This window comes from Boleophthalmus pectinirostris, unplaced genomic scaffold (assembly GCF_026225935.1).
Source record: "Boleophthalmus pectinirostris isolate CB_2022bp ecotype Guang Dong unplaced genomic scaffold, ASM2622593v1 HiC_scaffold_8, whole genome shotgun sequence".
In the NCBI taxonomy this organism is placed as follows: Eukaryota; Metazoa; Chordata; class Actinopteri; order Gobiiformes; family Gobiidae; genus Boleophthalmus; species Boleophthalmus pectinirostris.
In genome coordinates, this window is record NW_026571515.1 from 21,035,929 (window position 1) to 21,056,014 (window position 20,086).

Below are 20,086 nucleotides of genomic sequence, written 5' to 3' on the forward strand. Positions count from 1 at the left end.
CTTGCATTTCCTGCTTATCTCCATGGAGATATTGTGGAACATTCCAAGCAAAGTAATCGCGTCTCCTTGTAGACAAGTAGGCGGCGCAATATCGAAGTTACAAAGCACACCTTTTTTAGCCAACAGAGTTGTTTCTAGTTTTGTGGTGTGGTGGCAAAATTTCCAGATGAGACTAAATATTCAGCTTAAGGGGTCCTGTTGTACGTGCTTACTCAGCTTAAATCTATAATGCCTCTGAATACATTTATACACAAAGTAAAAAATGTGGAGATAAATGAATGTGGGTAAATGGGGTATAGCTTCCATGTCCTTGTGCAGCTGTATCTGACCTGTACTCAGTCCACTAGTGACAATAAAATCCCTACAACACATCTTAAATTCTCTTTGGGTTGTACCAAGAGTGTATCCCTGGTTTTAGAGTGAACCAATCCAACTTGATAAAATACCTTAAGTCATTTTCTCAGACTGAATTTGAAAGTCTGATGTAGTTCCCAAAAGCACATATGGTAATGCTGACCTAGAAAACTGCTACGAGTACCGTCAGAACTGTGACCAAAGAGCAGAGATACCCCATTTGTAATATAAATCCTTTGTATTTATTTGCAAGAGGAAAAATTCTGAGAAAGAGGAATATTGACTTATATGAGATTTAGTACAAATAACATACTAATTCCTAGACAAATTTTAAACCAAATCTTTTGATTTTGTTAAAGGTGCACTAGGTAACTCTTCTGGTGTGGTGTGCACAGGGCAGTAGACAAGAGGGGGTCTGTTGTCCTGGGCCCCAGGGTTTAGTGGACCAAAACTTGGACCGGCTACTACCACTTAGTGCCTGCGTTCAATTTCATTTCTCTCCAGCGACTAGGACAGGAATCGGAATACACTAGACAGTTTGCAAGAACAAGAACCAAATAGCAGTGATTGGTTAAATAAAAAAAAGTACCCACCTTACGTTGAGTGAGCGAATCTTAATTCTGCGAGGTCAGGCGGTTTCCACAAAGTGAAACCGGCTGATGAATCAAGCTGGGAGTATGCCACCTGGATGTAAGAATAATAGTGCCTTACTCTTGTAATGCACTTTACAGTCTCGACAAAACCTCCCAAAGTGATACACTGCAGTCATTCATCGGCTCGGTGGACAGAAACAAGGCTGCCAGTCTCCACCATCAGCCCATCCGACCACCACCAATCCTCCATGCACACACCAGTGAAGTGTCTTGCCTAAGGACACAATGACAGAACTTAGTCAGAACGGGAATCTATCCTCCAGTCTTTGAGTTGGAGGACCACAGTCTACACAGAAAGGTTTTATTTTTTTTGTATAATGTTCCAGACTATGGCGTTGTAGAATACCAGTCCAAAGCCCCAGACAAGTGCCACACATAACTATATCCACAGTAAATAAACTGCTGTGCTGTGATCATGAGAGCACAATAAACACCTGAACCTCTCCTGTTCTAACCCCGTGGAAGAGACTATGAGCTCCTATGATTTGGAAGTTTGAGCAATGTGACAATTAAAAATGCAAGACGGGGGGTATTTTTTAGGAGTGGCTTTGTGTATTTTTAGACTCCAACAGGGCTACTTCAATATTTATGTTGGGAAAAGTTAGATGCCTGAAGTCCTCATGAGATGATCTGATGTGGGTGAAATATTGCTTTAGTTGGAGAGAAATGTTTTTGCAAAGTGTGAAGTAGGCATGCATAATTTTTACAAAAATAAAAAAAGCTTATTACATTTTTTATTACACTGACTACAATATTCAGACAGTATTATCTTAGAAACATGCTAAAACATACATGGAAATGTCATAGCCAAGGTACAAGTGTTACATAAAAAGTGAAGTGACTACAAAGTATTGCTTTATAACACAAGATAACACTGCTTTTTTTGTTGGAAATATTATAATTTACAATTTCATGTATCTCCAAACTCTAATTAACCAGCAGCCTCTGTATAAAACCTTAAATAATAATAAGAGATGTCACTGAATAATTCCACTGGATCAGACTTGCCAATCATAGAATTGAATTTAGAATGATCATCATTTGCATCTCTATGTTGTTTTGACCAACTGTCAGTGAGTTTCTTATTCATCCAATATTTGACTCTCTGTTTAGAATTTACCTTTTTTTTTTTTTTTTTTTTTTGCTTTTTTTTTTCATTTTGTTGGTGTTAAAAAACTATTGTTCTAACCCAGTATTTTTCAACCTTTTCTGAGTCATGACACTAAAAAGATTCTTCTGCCACCCACGAAAAACATTATCAAATTATACCAAATATTTTCCTTGCCCCTGGGACTTTTTGCTACTTTCTATTTGGCAATGATTGTTTTGCTTTCTCAGCGAGTTCAGAGGGCGCTCGAGACATTCCAAAATAGTAAATGATTTAAGAAATTGTGAATTAACTTTTAAAATTTTTGGCTTTTTTCAGAGGCACACCTGGCATTACCTCAAGGCTTTTTTTCCCCTGCACACTGGTTGAAAATCTAAGTTAACTACCAAAGCTGTTGAAATAGTAGTATTGTTCATTCTAGCTCATTCTATAAACATTTGGTCCATACAGACTACTTTGAATATAGCTGGAATATTTATATCTTTAAAGAACCTATATTACGCTGCTTTCTGATCTATGTTATCATTTTTATTCCCCATCATAAACATACAAACGTTTTGTTGTTTTGTTTCATTCACACATGTTTAACACACAAAAATGAGTTCTTCTCTTAAACAGAAAACACTTAGTTCCGCATAATGATGTCATGTGGTAATACAGGAAATGCTCCACTGTGTTTTTAAGCTTCATATGCCTTCATTAGAATTATTTGGATAATTTCAGTGCCAGAAGTAAAAGCTAAAAGGAGCTGTTAACTTGAAAACTACTCCTTCATAAGGGTTACTCAAACGTGTGTAACTCCAGACATGTTTTTGATGAGGTAACAACATTTTAGCATGGCTTAAAGGGGCACTGTATAACTTTTGTGGTGGAGGGTCCATCACCTGCTTGTCTTCATGGAATTGTTATTGCTTTGTCTTGAATGCTCCACAGTATGGTGCTAAACTATTCATCTTGCATTTATTCTAATTACACGTGTGTTTTTAACTTAAAACATGCATTCTTACTGTGAGTGGGCTTGCCTCTCCATAGATCTGACTCTGTGTTTCTGTAGTGTCACTTGTTTGTACTTAGTAAGACAGATAAATAATGAGAGTTATAATAGACAGTAAATTATCATGGAAAGCCCACATTAGACAGATAAAAACAAACATTTCCAAAAGTCTTGCTATAGTAAACAAAGTAAAATATTACCTTGATCAAAATGCCCTTTGTACATTCTACTGCTCATTGGTTCGTCTTTATTTCACAAGTGTGGCGGAACAGTTACCAATGTACAGTTAATCCATTAATTACATTAGAGAAATGAGCTTTGCGAATTATCCATTAAGTTGGATTTTTAGAACACACCCATAATCTTTTTGCTCCAAGCTCCTAAATTTTCCTGACCTTATAAAATATTATACACTGGTAATAATATCTAGAACATTCAACAATTTACTACCAAGTAATCTACAAAGCCTGTTCAAAATGAGAGAGAGAGAACTAATAATTTAAGAAGGTATGGAAATTTCAAATTGCCCAATGTTCGAACTACTCATAAAAGTTTCTGTGTCTATATGTGGTGTAAAACTCTGGAACAGTCTGGATCCACATCTCAAGCACTGCCAAAATATCCATAAATTCAAGCTGTTATATAAATATGGTCTATAGAGAGTGAGTCTTAAAGGGACAGTCTGGAATTTTGGATGTAGGACTTCATTTCCTAGTGAGCCAGAGTGTTGGAGACGTGTGGAGACACTTTTTAAAATATTCCATCCAGTCCTTGTATTTGCAGAGGGCGCTGGTTCTAGGCTAGTGCATGTCAATGGCCATAGTTAGCCTGCCACTAAAAACAGTCTTACCCACTCCACAAAGCACCTGAAGCAAATCTGTTATTACGCCAGACTGTCAAAGTAAAGTTCTGTGTTGATAGAATAGTGTTTGAAATAAAACTAACCTTGCATCACATGAAGCGTTGCATGTTGAGGGACAATTTTCTCATATATCAGTCCGCGGCTGCCAAGCTTTCTATCAAGAAGTACAACTTGCTGTTGCTGCTCAGACATAAATCCTTTAAACACAGGGTTGGTTTTACTTCTAAAATTATTCTATTGACACAAACATTAACATTGACAGTCTAGTGTAATATTAGAATTGCTTCAGGTGCTTTGTGGAGTGGGTAAGATTGTTTTTAGTGGCAGGCTAACTATGGCCATTGACATGTGCTAGCCTAGCACCAGCGACCTCTGCAAATACAAGGACTGGATGGAATATTTAAAAAAGTGTCTCCACACGTCTCCAACACTCTGGCTCACTAGGAAATGAGGCCCTATATCCAAAATTCCAGACTGTCTCTTTAATATTAGAACAATACTTCCGTCTGTAGTGCTGGTTTATGCTTGTTGTTTCTTTTGCTGTCCATTACATGAATTGTTTCTGTTGTCCTTAACCTTACCATTGTTGGTATGCCTATGTATTATTGCAATGTGCTGAAAGTTATGCTATCAAGCTATAACAGTTACTCATTGTCTGCACTAAGTAATTCATATGGTTTAATGCAAAATATCTGAAAATATAAAAGAAAGCTCATAATGTTGAATTAGAGGAGTGGGGGTGGTATTAAATACGTTTTCTTGTTCCCGCTCCTTTTTGGGCAAATTTTTTTGGTGTGGTTATTTCTATTATGATTTCACTAATGTTGTTCCATTGTATAAGAATGTAAATAAATCTCTTGCCCAAAATAAATACATAAAAAAATAAGTAAATAAATAAATGTAACACCATATGACAGAAAATTTTGTAGTGAAGCATTTGACGGACCCTCCACCAGAAGAGTGACACAGTGCTCCTTTATAGCTCACAAGAATCGATTTTATATATATTTTCTCATAATACAGGACAGTGGACATAGTACTTAATCAAATTAGTTGTCTTCTAGCACACACTGGTTGACATCTTAATAGGTGTTATGCCAGCTTCCTTGTCCCAATATAATGCAGTATAGAACAACAAAGAGTGAAACTAGCTGCTTCATAACCATCAAAGCCTGAGTCAATGTTAGATTGTAGAAGTCTTTTGAAGATATCTTTGCTCCTGTCAAAAGCTTTAGTTTACCTCCGGGACTCGAGCTGTACGCAGGCCTCTGTAAGCTGCTTATATTTGTGTGTGTACATTACTCACAGCGAGAAATCTCATTGTTGGTTTATAAAGATGTTGAGAGAGAGAGATTTATGCTTTTTACTACAACAATTCATGGCCCCAGCGTGCTCGTCTTTTCGGTCCACACATCTCGGTCCATGTCCCCCGCCCCTTCACGCCGCCCTGACAGCTTGGTCACAAAGATGAATTCATCGTCAGCACTGCAGCCAAAACAAGTAATTTGATTGCCCCAACCACAAATTAAGTTACTGTGATTCAATTTTCCATTTGGGCCTCTCCTGCAGCCATACATCAAGGGAGACATATTTCATTACACAGCGAAACAGAGGCGGGGTTGGTGGCCGGCCCGCTCCATGTGAACGCATCATGGGAGTATTATGGCAGTTACTCAATAGCCCTGCAGGAGGCTGAGGCTGCGTGGCGTTTAGGACAGCGGCGGTCTTGTTAACCACCGGACGGCGGGCCCTCGGATGCCTCGTTTAGGATGGACGCGCGCTAACCGAAGACAATGAGCTGGCATCGGTTCCGGCCCTTTCACCTCAGACGCACGGCTCTGATGACAAGGTGCTACGGACGATTAGCATAACGCTGTGCTCAGAATACAGCGGGGTCACCCAAGGACAATCTCATTAACACGGGTTTGAGCGAGGAACACATTCGCATAATGGCAGTTCACATTTTATTGTCAAAGTCTTATGATAATGTAATCCGTCAGAGTCTTGGGCCAGTGCAGAAAGTGTTATAAATGTAATTAGTGCTGTAAGATGTGTGTCCCGTCTCACCCTCGGACTCACATGCTGTAATTATTAAGGTTATCTACAAATTGCCATGTTTGATATGAATCAAGGAGTTGGGATGAGCCTGGGGGTGGTTCGTTAAAGATTAAGATCTTTAATTGCTTGTACTGTGCAGTAACTCAGATGCACTGGGTTTGAACTCTCAGATAACAATACACTTTATTATTATGACACTTTTTTGAAAATATACTTTATTTTTTTCAGCATTTCTGAAAAGATAAACAGTTAACACACAACACTGAACATGACAAGGAGAGACAACAAATTAGACAAATTGCATCCTATGTTATAGATTGATTACTTTTAAATTTAAATAATGTTATGGCTAGGGATGTAACAATAACGGAAATATCGTGATATAGTATCGTCAAAATTCTCACAATAATATCGTGGGCTGTCACAACAGATCGAATTACAATTTCCTTTGCTTAAATGCATGGTTTTATAGTAGCAACAGCTTATAAACATAGAGAACTATATATCCCATGATTCATTTCAGTGTAAACAACATGAAGAAATCTGTTTTTTACTTGAATCCTGGGATTATGACGGAAATAATTCACACCAAAATCTTAATCTATATCGTATTTTAAAGGCAAAAAAGTGTCCCATATACAATTATATTAGTCTCTTCAAAATATCGCAGTAAAGATTGTACCCTTGTACCCTCGTACTGAGATGCATATCGTGATAATATCGTACCATGAGATTTGGATATCATTACATCCCTAGTTACGGCATATTATGTGCAGCATATGAGTCCCATTTAGTCCAAAATTTGGCTGTCAGAGAGGTCCATTTTCAAATTACATCCAAATGTTATTTTTTTCCATTTTTCGAATTTCATTTATAATTTTTGACCCGTTTTTGGTTGATGGCGCAGTTTGTGTCATCCATTTTTTTTGTAATGGCCTTCTTCCTGCCACCAGAAGATATCCATTGTTTGTGTCCATGGCAGGGGTTTTGAGGCCCAGGTACATAATTTTGAAGTTGAGTGGGATGGTCATATTAAAGACAGTTTGCAGTGCTTTGTTAATTTCTGTCCAATATTTATGGATCATATCACAATCCCAAAACACATGGTAATGGTGGGCCTCTTGGCAGCCACAATTCTCCAACACCCTGTGAATAATGAGCACTTTGGTATGGTGTTATAAAAAAAACGTGATCTATTTTTCCACCCAAATTCTTTCCAGGTATGTGATTTTGTTGTCCTCCATTGGGATGTATATATATTTTCCCATTCTTCATCTGACAGAGCAAAATTACCTTCCCTTTCCCAATTATTTTTAATATGTTCAGTAGAATGGCTGGCCAAATTATTAATGCATTTTTATAATTTGGTTACTATTCCCCTTGAAAGTTTACTATGACACTTTTTAACTGTGCATTGGTTGAAGCTATTGCATATTAAAGCTTCATTCGGATTCACCGAGTACTGATACTTTGATGGCATCAGCATTCACTGGTGGAGGGTTGCTAACACAAGGCTCTACTTTGTCTGAAGCTTTGTTACTCAAGTTAGTCTTTAAGAGTTTTTCTTTAACATAATCTCATCCGAAAGAACTAAGCCCGAGTTACAAAAGGTGATCTGATATGTACTGTTAAAAAGCTGTTCTCAAATAACATTGTAGTCACAAGCTGACAAACATTAGACAGTTTTTCAGTTGGTCACTGTGACCTTTTTCGTTGAACATCAAACACCTAAACTGATTATAAATACTTTCTTCTTTAAAAGTGCACTATGAAACTTTTCCGGTGGGATTAAAGAAGAGGTCTTCAGACTGTGGGTCAGGGAACAAAAAGGGGCGCAGAGTGTTTAAGTGCAGCACAGTTTGTTTGGCCTATTTTAAGACAAAATGAACATTAATCAGAAAAAATGGTGATACAGTTATAAAAACACTGATATACAGAGAGACAAAATTGTTGGCAATGAAAGAAAAATCAACAATTATCACTAAAATAACTTGAAACTGATAAAAGCAATAATAAATAAAAATGTATTGAACATTTTCCAATGAAAATCAAACGTTGCTTTTCACCTCTGGTTCAAAGGAATCATTAGAAAAAAAAAAAATTATGAAACTGGCCTGGTCAAAAGTGATGGTACCCTTTACTTAATATTTTGTTGCACAGACTTTTGAGGCAAACTCTGCAATCAAACAATTACTGTACTTGTCAGTGAGACTTCTGCACTGGTCAACAGTTATTTTGACCCACTTCTCATGAGCAAACTGTTCTAGTTGTCTCAGGTTTGAAGGGTGTCTTCTCCAGACAGCATCTTTCAGCTCCTTTCACAGATGTTCAGTAGAATTGAGATCTGGGGTCACAGGTGGCCACTTCAGAACAGTCCAATGTTTTGTTCTTAGCCATTTTTGGGTGTTTTTAGCTGTATGTTTTGGATCATTATTGTGTTGGAAAACACATGACCTAAGACTGAGACCTTTCTGAGCTTTCTGACACTAGTCAACACATTTCGTTCCAAAATACCTTGATAGTCTTGAGCTTTCGTGGTGTGCTTCATTTTTGCACCTGGGAACATAGAGCTGATGTGCCTTACCAAATGTGTAAAATACAAACTGTAAAATACAAACAAATGTAGAAAATGGCAAAGATCGTCCTGATTTAGTCTCAGTGGGCCATGGTCTCGGTCTTGTCTCGGTCTTGTCTCAGTGTTGACCTAAAGTCTCCTAAAAGTCTTGGTCTTGTCCTAATCGCAGGACCTTGTGGTTTCTGACTGGTCTTGGTCTCGATTAGTGCAGTCTTGACTATACCACACCCTTTAAGTGTTTTGAAATACCTGTTCTTTTGTCCTCGCATCTCCATTCATTATCCCAATCCCCTGCTGATTCAGCCTTTTTACACCAACCACTGTACTCGTTTCCTCTTCTGCTGGGCTCTTCCAGTCTTCATCTCCACTAAATTGCTTTGTAGAAATCACGCTCCATCATTGACTAGCATATTTCTTCCTCTTCCTCCTCCTCTTTGTCCGTGTCTCAATTCTCTTTCTTCGCTTCCTTCTCCTTGATTCCTCTCCACTCCTCTCCACTCCTCTCCACTCCTCACCATTTATCAGCTGTCAATCAAAAGTGTCATATTAAGTGGTGTCCCAAAGAAAACCACAGAATGAAGGATAAAATAATCAAACTTTATTGGTCAGTGAGGCGGTTATATCCTCTCTCCCATTTCCTGCAGAATCGAAGAGAGGAATCAAGAAGAAGGAAGCGAGGAAAGAGAAATGAGACGCGGCCGTCCTCCTCTTACTCTTCCTCCTCCTCCTCCTCTGGCCTACGCACTATTCCCCCACAATCTCTTGGCGTACTAATTAAACTGCTCAGTGTTGGTCTGTGTAAGCTGAGTTTGAAAGCTGTGAAGAGAGTGCCTATTCATTTAGCCGGGTCTGAAGAAATGTGCTCTAGAAACCTTTTGCTTTGTTAGAAAACCTATCAATAGTGGACCTTGTGCCAATGAGAGGGATGTAGTACAAATTACCCTGCTGTTGTATTCATGCATTACAAGAAAAATGTCTTTAAAGTAATGGGCCAGAGATTCAGCCAAATGTGCTACCTGAAATTAAAGGTAAAGTGAGTAACTATTATGGTCACATGTTTTCTCCATGGGTACTTTATTGTTCAGACTAGGAATGTTGTTCTGTATAACATTAATCTCCAGCTTCTTCATATCTTCATACTTAAAGTAGGATTGTCTCCATGGAGATTGATATGTTTTAAGAGGACCTGTTACGCAAAATTGACAATTTTAGACTTTTTAGAAGTTATATTTGGAGATATTTGGAGAGCATATGTGCGCAGTCTTTAATGACTTATTTTGAAGAGGCCATATTGCAGATCACTCATCGTTTTCACATCCACCCAACTGCTCTGTGCTCACTTTGTGGTTCAGTTTTATTTTCTTAGTCTGTGATATACGTAGGATTCACCTGCCTTGCATAGTCACTTTGTACAACTGAAAAAAAAATCTGTGGCTCACGCATGATGTGCAGCTATCTATTGGACATGGTGACAGCTGCACGGCTCTGTGTTGTGATCATGTTTAGGCTGACATTACCTCCTGTTGGGCATCACAGTTTTCTAATGCAGAAGAGATTTTTTTTTCTTTTATAAAGTTGTTTTAAATCAACCATGGGATTCAAAATGTCCAAATTATAACATAATGATCTACGCCTGTCATAGACACAAGCACAATAGGTTTTCTTTAATGCCATACTGTGGATCATTCCTGGCAAAGCAATAACCTCTCATGGAAACAAGCAGGGGGCCGCCTCTCTGACAAATTGACCATATCTTTCAATATGACTTTTCAGAGAATTGTGTGAAGCAAGAAGGAAATAGAAATTGACAGACTTTACTAAAAGAAACAAAAACTTTCAAAAAGCATTTCCCAAAATCCGGTCCTATTTTATTTTCACTGTAACTTTCCGACACATTGAGAATGCAGGAACTCTGGAGGGAATATTACCCTTGTCCTGTACAAAGTTAGGGTTGACAAGTATTATGGATGTTCAATGTTACCAAGCCCCCGGAGAGCTGCTTCCAATGGGCCCAAAATTCCTAGCAGCAATTCTTCAGGGAAAGTGTCACAGAGCAGACAAAAGCTATGACTAGCTTACTAATTTATTCTTCTATTTAATTTCCCCAAGGTTCCATACAGGCCTGAAGAGATAAAGTCACTCTATTGTACCTGTATTAAATAATTCAATTGGCTAATGAAGTCTCCGAGAGGATGACATTTTCCTGCTCTGTGGCTGAATGATCCATACATTTATAGGTACCGTTTGGGAGTTGGCAGTGGTTGAATCCAGTTTTGTCTACAAGGGAAGTCCCGCCTTGTACTGGGTCAGATGAGAGCTGCTATGACAGGACAGCCTCTGGGTAGTGCTCCCATTAGAATATGCCAAGAATACCACAATGCAACCACCACCACGTAACCACTGAAAAGGGAGGTAAAGAGATCCCACATTTTTTTAAGCTCTTAACCAATTCCTCCTGCAAGTCTTTCAAATGTTTTTGTAATTTCAGTTTTAAATTCCTGTTGCCACTGTTCTATCAGCTTAACCATTGCGATAATATTTATTTATATGTTGCTAAGTAGGGTTGACAAAAGTATCGAAAATTAGGTACTGATCAGAATTAGTATCGAAACTTGATACTCATTGTAAGTATCGATACTAAAGAAGTCACATTCACTGGACAGAAATTTTCCCGAATAGCTTTAGAATGATCTTGCTCTTTATCAGAATAAGTATAGTAGAACACCCATGGAGCACTATGGAACCTACCTGGACCATTGAGGGATTACACATAAAAGAAAGTCCTGCGATTTAATCTTGAAAATTTCATTCAAGAATATTTTTTCATTGTCATTGTGGTATCAGTAATGAAATCAGCATAAATGAAGTAAAATTTGAGTTAGGGCTGCTCGATTACGGAAATCATTATCGCGATTATTTTTTAGTTACATGATGCCTTTATTCAGCATTTCTCTTTCTCAAAAAACATAATTTATTATTGATAATTTACACAAATCTTTCAAATTGAAAATAAATATAGGCTACAAATATGCACCTTAGAGCAGCTTTGCGATGTATAAAACATAAAATGGATAAAATATATTTGAAAATGAAATAAGGCATAGAAAAACATAAACGTATCAATAATAAACTATATATCCAGCTGTTCTACAATCTCTATATTTGAAAAAAAAATCAAATAAACATACTTTTTTATATAAAAAATATCCTAAAATAAACTTTGTTAGGCTTTATAAATCGTTTCAATTTGTTTATATGAGCTTGGAGTTTGGAGGATCGTTTGACACACGAAATTGAAATAGCGATCAAAATTCAATTAATTGCACAGCCTTAATTTGAGTACTAATATTTAGTATTAAATAGTTTGGCCTCTTGTCACGTTACATTGAAGTTGAAGTACAAAACTTTTTTTCCCTTCCTCAGAAAGTGTATTGTAAAAACAGAACTTAGTGACCTCTATCTTCTATGCTGCCTTCATCTAATTAGAAAACATATGTTGTCGCTATTTGGGACGATAGCTGATGCAAGAACGTCCGTCCTACTTCGCTTTTATGTTTGAAAAAGCTGTTCTGAAGCTGTGCAAGCCACTGTGAGTGCGATTAACAAGTTAACTAGATTTAAATACCTTAATCCTTTCACAGTTTGAAAACTGGGTATACCAGCTTTAATCTACAAATTGTAGGTCTCAGAACAAAAGTAATAAACGCGTGCTGTTCAGACCATTTCTACACCTGTGCAAACCTAAAATAGTCTCTCAGTGCATCCACAGCTGACTCATGTGAGGCAAAGGACAAGACTTATTAAAACGTCTATGCATTTATAGAGTTTAAACCTAAAGAATTGGGTCCATATGTGTTGTTATAGATAACCTGGACTCCATCAATGATAAAAGCTCTGCCCAGTGAGTTATAAAACCCACTATAACGGCATATTTCAGGCCAAATACCACCAAATGAAACTCTATAGCCACCTCTTGATCACCTCTAACACAATACAGTGTGGGAAACAAAAGTCTTGGCACTGGTGGATGGTCGTGCAGTATATTTCAGAGCAGTAACTTTGCCAAATGAGAATCTGTTGTGTCTCTCCTCCAGAGTGGGACTCCAAATTACAGCTGTAAATTCTGTTGCGCTGCTCCATGCCTGATTACCCCGATGTGAGCCCTCTCCTCTCCTCCGCCCCTCACCGCGCCTCCCTTCTTTCTGTCGACTTCACTTTGTTCCCCTCAACCTCCTCTAGCTACTTTCCAATTCTTTCGCTCTTTATTAGCCAGTGTCCGCGCTAATGCCTTTTTCATTTGCGTTGCCGTAGAGTGAAAACAATCTGCACACAATCGTTACCTGCCTTTTTGGAAATGACAGCAGGATATTCTAATACAAGGGAGAATTGGGCTGCTCTGTTTAAAATTAGGTGGTCATTAAGGATGCCATATTGTCTCCCCACAGCGGTGAATCACAGAGAGCTTGCTGGAACAGATAAGGGTGAATTATTGGATTCCTTTTTTTTATGTTCTTTAAAAAGAGCATTGATGGGTTGACTGTATTGCTTCATACAGCTTGTTGGTTTGTTTGTAGTGTTATTTTTAAAAAGAAAACATATTGTGCTTTTTAGGAGTATTTAGTATAAAAGGTGCTTTGTGTAACTTTTCTGGTAGAGGGTCCGTCACTTGCTTGTCTCCATGGAGATGGTATTGGGGCAACAGTAGCTCAGTTGGTAAGCTTGTCCACTGATCTGAAAGTTTGAGGTTCCAATCCTGCTTTCGACGTAAACATAATTGGTTGGACGATCAGATTCCAGCTCCCACAGATGAATGCTGTCATTGTGTCCTTGAGCAAGATACTTAACCCACACCGCCCCTAATGTCTGCGTACACTGGTTTATGTGTGTGTGAATGGGTGAGTGTTTCCTTGTTATAAAGCACTCTGAGTGGCTTGAAAGTGGAAATGCACTATATAAAAATGTGACCTTTTACCATTTACTTTGTGTGAAATGTTTCACATTTATGTCATTAAACTTCCATTACCATTCATTCAGGTGTGGGTGTTTTTATTGTATGCACATCTGCTCACCGGTATCTGGTAGCATCTCCTGCTTGTTTCCATGGAGATAGTTAAGTTTAATACCATACTGTGACACATTCCAACCAAAGCGACGTCGAGAATTTACATAGTGCACCTTTAAACTATAACATAAATTATGATTATACATCTTGTTCAGTGAAAACTGTAATATTCCAGATACCAGATGCACCGAATCAGATCTGCAGAACTGAAATGCAGCAGACTGGTGAGTCTAAAATCTGATGACATCATACTCCCAGATGGGGGGGCAACAACCAGTTTTTCCTATTGATTACATTGTAGTTTGCCCAGAAATATCTAACATTTAAATTCACAAATCTTGAACCTGATCATTTCTATGGTGACTAGACATAAGAACTCGCTGTATTACAACAGAAATTTGCATTTTAACAATATTAATTTTAGCTGCCCCACAATCTGTATTAAACATACATTGTGTACTTTTTTGGTTGAGGGTCTGTCACCTGCTCACAGATATCTAGAAAAACTGGCATTTTGACCTCTCCATCTTTCTGACATGTAACTTGGTCTGGTTTGGTCTCCATGAAAATAGAAAGGTTTAATGCCATACTGGTTCTGATGACTCTGTTATTTAGAGGCTTTGCACCGTCACGTGACCCCTACAGCAACGGTACCTACGCTGCCATGACACCGGGCACGCTATGCCATTGACTTCAGTGGCATCAGAGAAACATGGGCAGGTTTTGTTGTGTATTTGGTTGTTCTAGATGCTCTGAATGGGATAAAACAATTTGTTTCTTCACTGTTCCTCTGGAAATTACTCATCAGGAGCTCAAACAAGGGAATTATCAAAAAAAAAAGACATGGATTATAGCTAGCAAAAATAAACCGCGAAGAGATTTCCTATGGTACCATCAAGACGTTTGCCATAAAACGTTTATGGAATCAGTTTGACCTTTTTCATTGGTCTCATGGTTTGGAAGCAAGAACAAACAAGAACTCCCTGAATCAATGGGTTAAATGGGGGAGTAAGGTGATTGGCCATCTTCAGAGCAGCCTGGAGTCCCTGTACTCAAGACAGTCAGAGTATTCTAAAAGACATGTAACATCCCCTAAACTCAGAGTTTCAGCTGGTTCCCTCTGGTCAGTTTTTTAGTCCAAAGATCTAGAAGAAGAATTGTTTTAAAAGGAGCATTGTTCCAGCTGCTTTCGTACTTATGAATAAATTGTAATCTATTTATCTATCGATTTTAATACGTTGTCTTGAAAAAATCGTGTGTTTTTTGTAAATTTAATATTTGTGATCTTAGCCAAGGGTGATGGATGAATTTAATTAATTATTGATGGAACAAAATCATTCTGCACCGGAGCACTGTAACACTTTATTTTGTAAGAGTGTTTTAATATGTGTTTATTGTACATAATGTGGATGAATGAAACGTAAAATATGGGAACAGCCTCTCCAATCTGCAAAACTAATTTACCTACGGGTATGAATAAAGCGACCTAACCTAACATTCCAAGCATTTAACAGACCATCTCCCAGAAAAGCGACACAATGCACCTTTACATAATACTGGCCTATAAAATGCTGTGATGTCATCTGAAACCCAGCAGTTTTCATTACCAGGAGTAAATACAGAGAAGTGCATGAATCAAACGAAATACAACTTTAAGTACACTAATGATGAGGGAACACTGTTATAACATGGTTAAAAGCTCATAAAAGCCAATATGCCCCCTTTAATGTATGCCTCAATTTTCTTAAAACAATTATGTCTGATAAATATTTGTAATATTTAAAGCATTCTTCCGGTCTAGTCTTGGACCTCACCTCCCGCTGTTCTTGCTCATATGTTCTAAATGCTTGTGTTTGGAGCAGTTCAAGGCCTCTTGGTAATATGCCTACACTGCACTTTTACAGACAGCTCTTGAATTATGTGCCTGTGGCCATTCTGCGATTCAAGCGGGAAGAAGTCCTTCCATGAAAAGAAATGGAGGTCACTTGTCATAATGGTGGAACACTTTTTTGCTAAATGAATGCTAAGATTAGCGCTGCTGCAAGAGGATGAGTCATTATCATGGCCGTGCAAAGAAAGGAGGCTACGTTTCCACACTCAAGTGTCCAGTGTTCTGATTGCACTGACAATAGGTAGGAGCTGGAGTGGAAACCAAAGAACATGGCACTGGTAGAGTTGGATTTCCACCACAACTTGAAAAATAATGAGGGTTTAAAGGTAGAAATGTGAAGGATTTTTTTTTTGTCATCTGGAGCACACAGTGAATATAGAAAGGAAACTGTATGGTTTTCTACAGTATTGTTCTTTTCAACATGTAAAACAATAATCTTTTTCATGTTAACTTTTCAGGTGAAATGTTCGCCACTTGCTTGTCTCCATGGAGATTAGAGGTGTGCAAAAATATCAGAGTATCAATATGCTGTATCGATATCACCAACAGTATTTTTTGGTATATTTTACTAAATTATTTTGTTACAGTGCTACAGTTTTGTTGCTTGTTTAGTGGAAAGAAACTCATTTATGCAACACATTTGACAATTTCACTGTTTTGAGGATTAAAATGTTTGTGTTTCATATTAACTTTGCAAAAGAAGTGGTTTAACTAAGACTTTTACTTTATTTTTTATTGAACCGTATCGAATCGATTTGAAATATATCATATCAACCCCATAGTGCACTGTATCGACATATGTATCGTATTGTGGCCTATGTATCGAGGTATGTATTGTATCGGCAACTTCTTAATGATACCCAGCCCTAATGGAGAGGTTTCTGCTTTACCTGGAATGTTCCAGTATGGCATTAACTTGTATTTATGTATTGTATTTATTTACTGTAAGTGGGCTTGTCTCTCCACGGATCTGACCAGTAACTCGGCCTGGATGCGTCACTTGCTTGTTTCCATGGAAATAGATGTTTAATGTGATACTGTGGAACATTTTAACCGAAGCAATAACTCATATTTGTGGAGATAAGCAAAGTTACATAGTGAACCTTCAGTAGGCTATGTTTGTGCCATATTACCAATGAAAGTTTGCTATAAGTGTTCTTAACCTTTTTGATGTAGGGACCCAACTTATTCTGTACGAAGTAACCCAGGGCCCAATCTCATATTTAATGAGTCATATTTTACTGAATGTGAGGTGCTTCTTTTTTAATGCATTCAATTATTATGAACAAATTACCAACCCAACCAATGAAGTAGTATCTCTAACAAAGATTTCTTTTATTCTTAAATGTGTGTGTGTGTTTTAAATTTAAGTTAAGAAGTGTGCCGACTTTCATGATAGGCTGTAGTAAAATGTTTGATTGTTCCCTTCTGCACTTACCATCTTCTGTGCTTCTTCCATGTCCCCTGCTGGTGATTAAACGCATCTTTGGTAGTAATTACAAAGTGTGAAAACTCGCAGGAACTTTTAATATCTGCATCGATCAATATCCGCCGAGAGTGTCGCCACCACCTGCGCGTTCATCTATTCGGGAGTAAAACGTGCATCTGGGTTTATCATGAGCACCCTTCTAACTCTGTCTGTATTTAGTGCAGGGAAGGTAGATTTATCAGGCCATTGGAGCTCCGCGCAGCTGCCTGGAAATGTGTTTAATGAGATCCAACCGAAGCAAAGTTCTGGGCTATAAAAGCAGAGCAACGGCGAGAGGAGAGACTCATAATTACTTCTGTGGTCACCATGACGATGAGATGTGTACATTAAAGCTCCCCTCTGTGTGCCCTGCTGTCTACAGAAGCCCGTGGACAGTCCTGTAATGTGTGGCTAAATGCAGTTTTATGTCCTGACGCACTGTGAGGCAGAATATGTGAGATTCAAAATAGTCCATTGCGGATATTGCCGGATACATCTGGGAGACATTAAGTGGAGGGGCATTTGAGTAAGATGGTCTTTAGTAGCAAAGTGCCTAGTCATTTTGATAATTGTGAGGAAAAAAACTAATGGTAAGATGACGTAATAAAAGCTGTGTTCATTTGACTGGTGACAAAAAGAACTTTTGTCTTCTCCAACAGTTTACAAAGACATACAGTCTGGGCACCAATGTTATCTTTTTGAGTTAAAATAAGCGTGATTTACAGGTGGATCAGCCAATCAGGGACATGCATAGTCCAATCATAATTCGCCGCCAACATGTTTACTTTTTAAAACCTTTCTGCACATGCATATAGTAGACTGTATATAGAAGTGAACTGAGAATGCATGACGTGACTGTTTGGCGCAAGTCACATGAAGTCAGTCAAGGCCAGCAGTTATAGAGGCTAATCTGCAAACAAAACCTTTATCTGAAAATCCAAATACGCAGTCAAAGAGCCAATCAGGAGTGTCCTTCCTGCACCATTGGTTTAGCAGAAGGCGAATGCTCAGAAAGGCTGTCACTCAAACCTGTTGCTAAAGCCCACACTGTGTCTTTTTTACAAAGACATACAGTGTGGGCACCATTTTTTGGACAAAATAGCTAAATAAAAACACCACAATCATGAGCAGGTTAATGCAAACATTTTAAGAGCAAAATGACAGGCCTGATGTCACAGCAGCACACTGAAGAAAATAACCTGTAAGATTTACAAGAAAAAACACTTTTTAAGTAATTTTACTGTAATGTTAGGTACAATTTAGTTGTCAGTATTAAATAAAATGTACTTACCCCACGATTAAGAGTCATGATTTTTTTTTTTAAGTTAGAAGTCATATTTATGTAAATAAATTAAGTAAAATATATAAAATATTGTCACAATTCATTGCAATGCTGTGATGAAATAATTAAGTAAATATTATATGTCAAGTATTTACTGATATATATAATAAATGGTAATAGTCTATAGCGCTTTTCCACCTTCAAGGCTCAGAACAAGGAACCACTGACACATTCACACACCAGTGTACACAGACACTGGAGGCGAGGTGGGTTAAGTGTCTTGCCCAAGGACACAACAACAGCTTTCATCTGTGGAAGCTGAAATCACAAACCCAACCTTTGGACCAGTGGACCAACGCTCTTACCACCTGAGCTACTGCTGCCCCAGCCCCAAACACAGAGCTGCTGAGTGCAGGGATTTATCTAGAAGGACTTTGGTTTTACTTGGTATTATGTGGTATTACTTGTCGGATTTGTGAATGGCGACTGTAAAACCTTTTAATCATATTGGTGATTCTATAGTAGAACTTACTCAAAACACAATAATTCGACTACATGAGTAAAATAAGTAAATTTTGTCCATTGCTATTAAATAAGATGTAGTTCTCACAGAATTATGTTATTTCAGTGTAAAAATTACTACTGTTGATTTAATATATTTTACTACCTCCAGAAGTAATCTTTTAATAGAAATAAACAAATCTGACAACATGACCCTGAGTTTGGTTTGAGACACAGAGGAGGGTGGTGACCAGACTGAGACATCTTCTAATAGAAAACCAGTCTGGATCCCAGGATATAAAAAGCATTCTCAACCACATCTGAGCTATAGTGGATCTGCCAAACAAGCCATGCATCAAATTAGAAAAAACAAATCCCACCCACGTTGTTTCTCATGAATTTTTTACATTCCTTTTTTTCCAATGATCTGAAAAAAAGGTTTAAAGGCAAGTTTCGGTGGTCAGAAGTCTTTCTTGTTTCAGTCCATTAAAAAAAAAGGTTTAAAGTTTAAAGTGAAAAGTTGAAGTTCTTTATTCTAGCCCAGGTACACTATTGAATTTCTAAATCCATAGCTCTGCACTTCCCAGTTCTAATCAAATTCAATACTTCCAACAAAACCTTGACTTGGCGGTGCTGATTCTTTTAAAACTCCAAATGACGATAACCCCAGAGACACCTTTCACAATACTGTCCTCACTCGCTGCGTCCCATCTCGTACAAAGTGCAATTTCAATGGTGCAGATGAAATTACCGCCTTCCTCCCAATGGCTCCTACGCAGACAGATGGGTTTTAAATTATGGCAGAAAATCAGAAAGATCATCAAAAGTGTTTCTTATTATTCAACCTTTTACGGAAGAAATGAATCAGTGGCGCCAATAAATTTGACGTGTTAGAAGAAGTGGGAGTCACAGAGCGAGGTACCTGCTGGCCTTTCCCACTGTGCTGGAAATATGCTCTTGTCTTTGGCCAGAGGATATGAAAATTGAACGCTGCTGTGGCCAAGACCTTTCTGGAATACTGAGAGACTGAAAAACTTCATGAAACGCAAAGCTAAAATATGGAACTGCTTTGAGTTTAAAGGTGCACTCCCGAAACTTTTCTGCTGGAGGTTCCTTCAAATGCTTTTCTCTATGGAGATGCTATTGCTTTGTCTGAAATGTTTTACAGTATGGCATTAAATCTTTCTATCAGCACGGAGGCCAAATCAGATCAAGTTACAAGTCAGATCTGTAGAGAGGCGACCCCGCTCACAGTCAGAATGCAGAATTGAATAAATG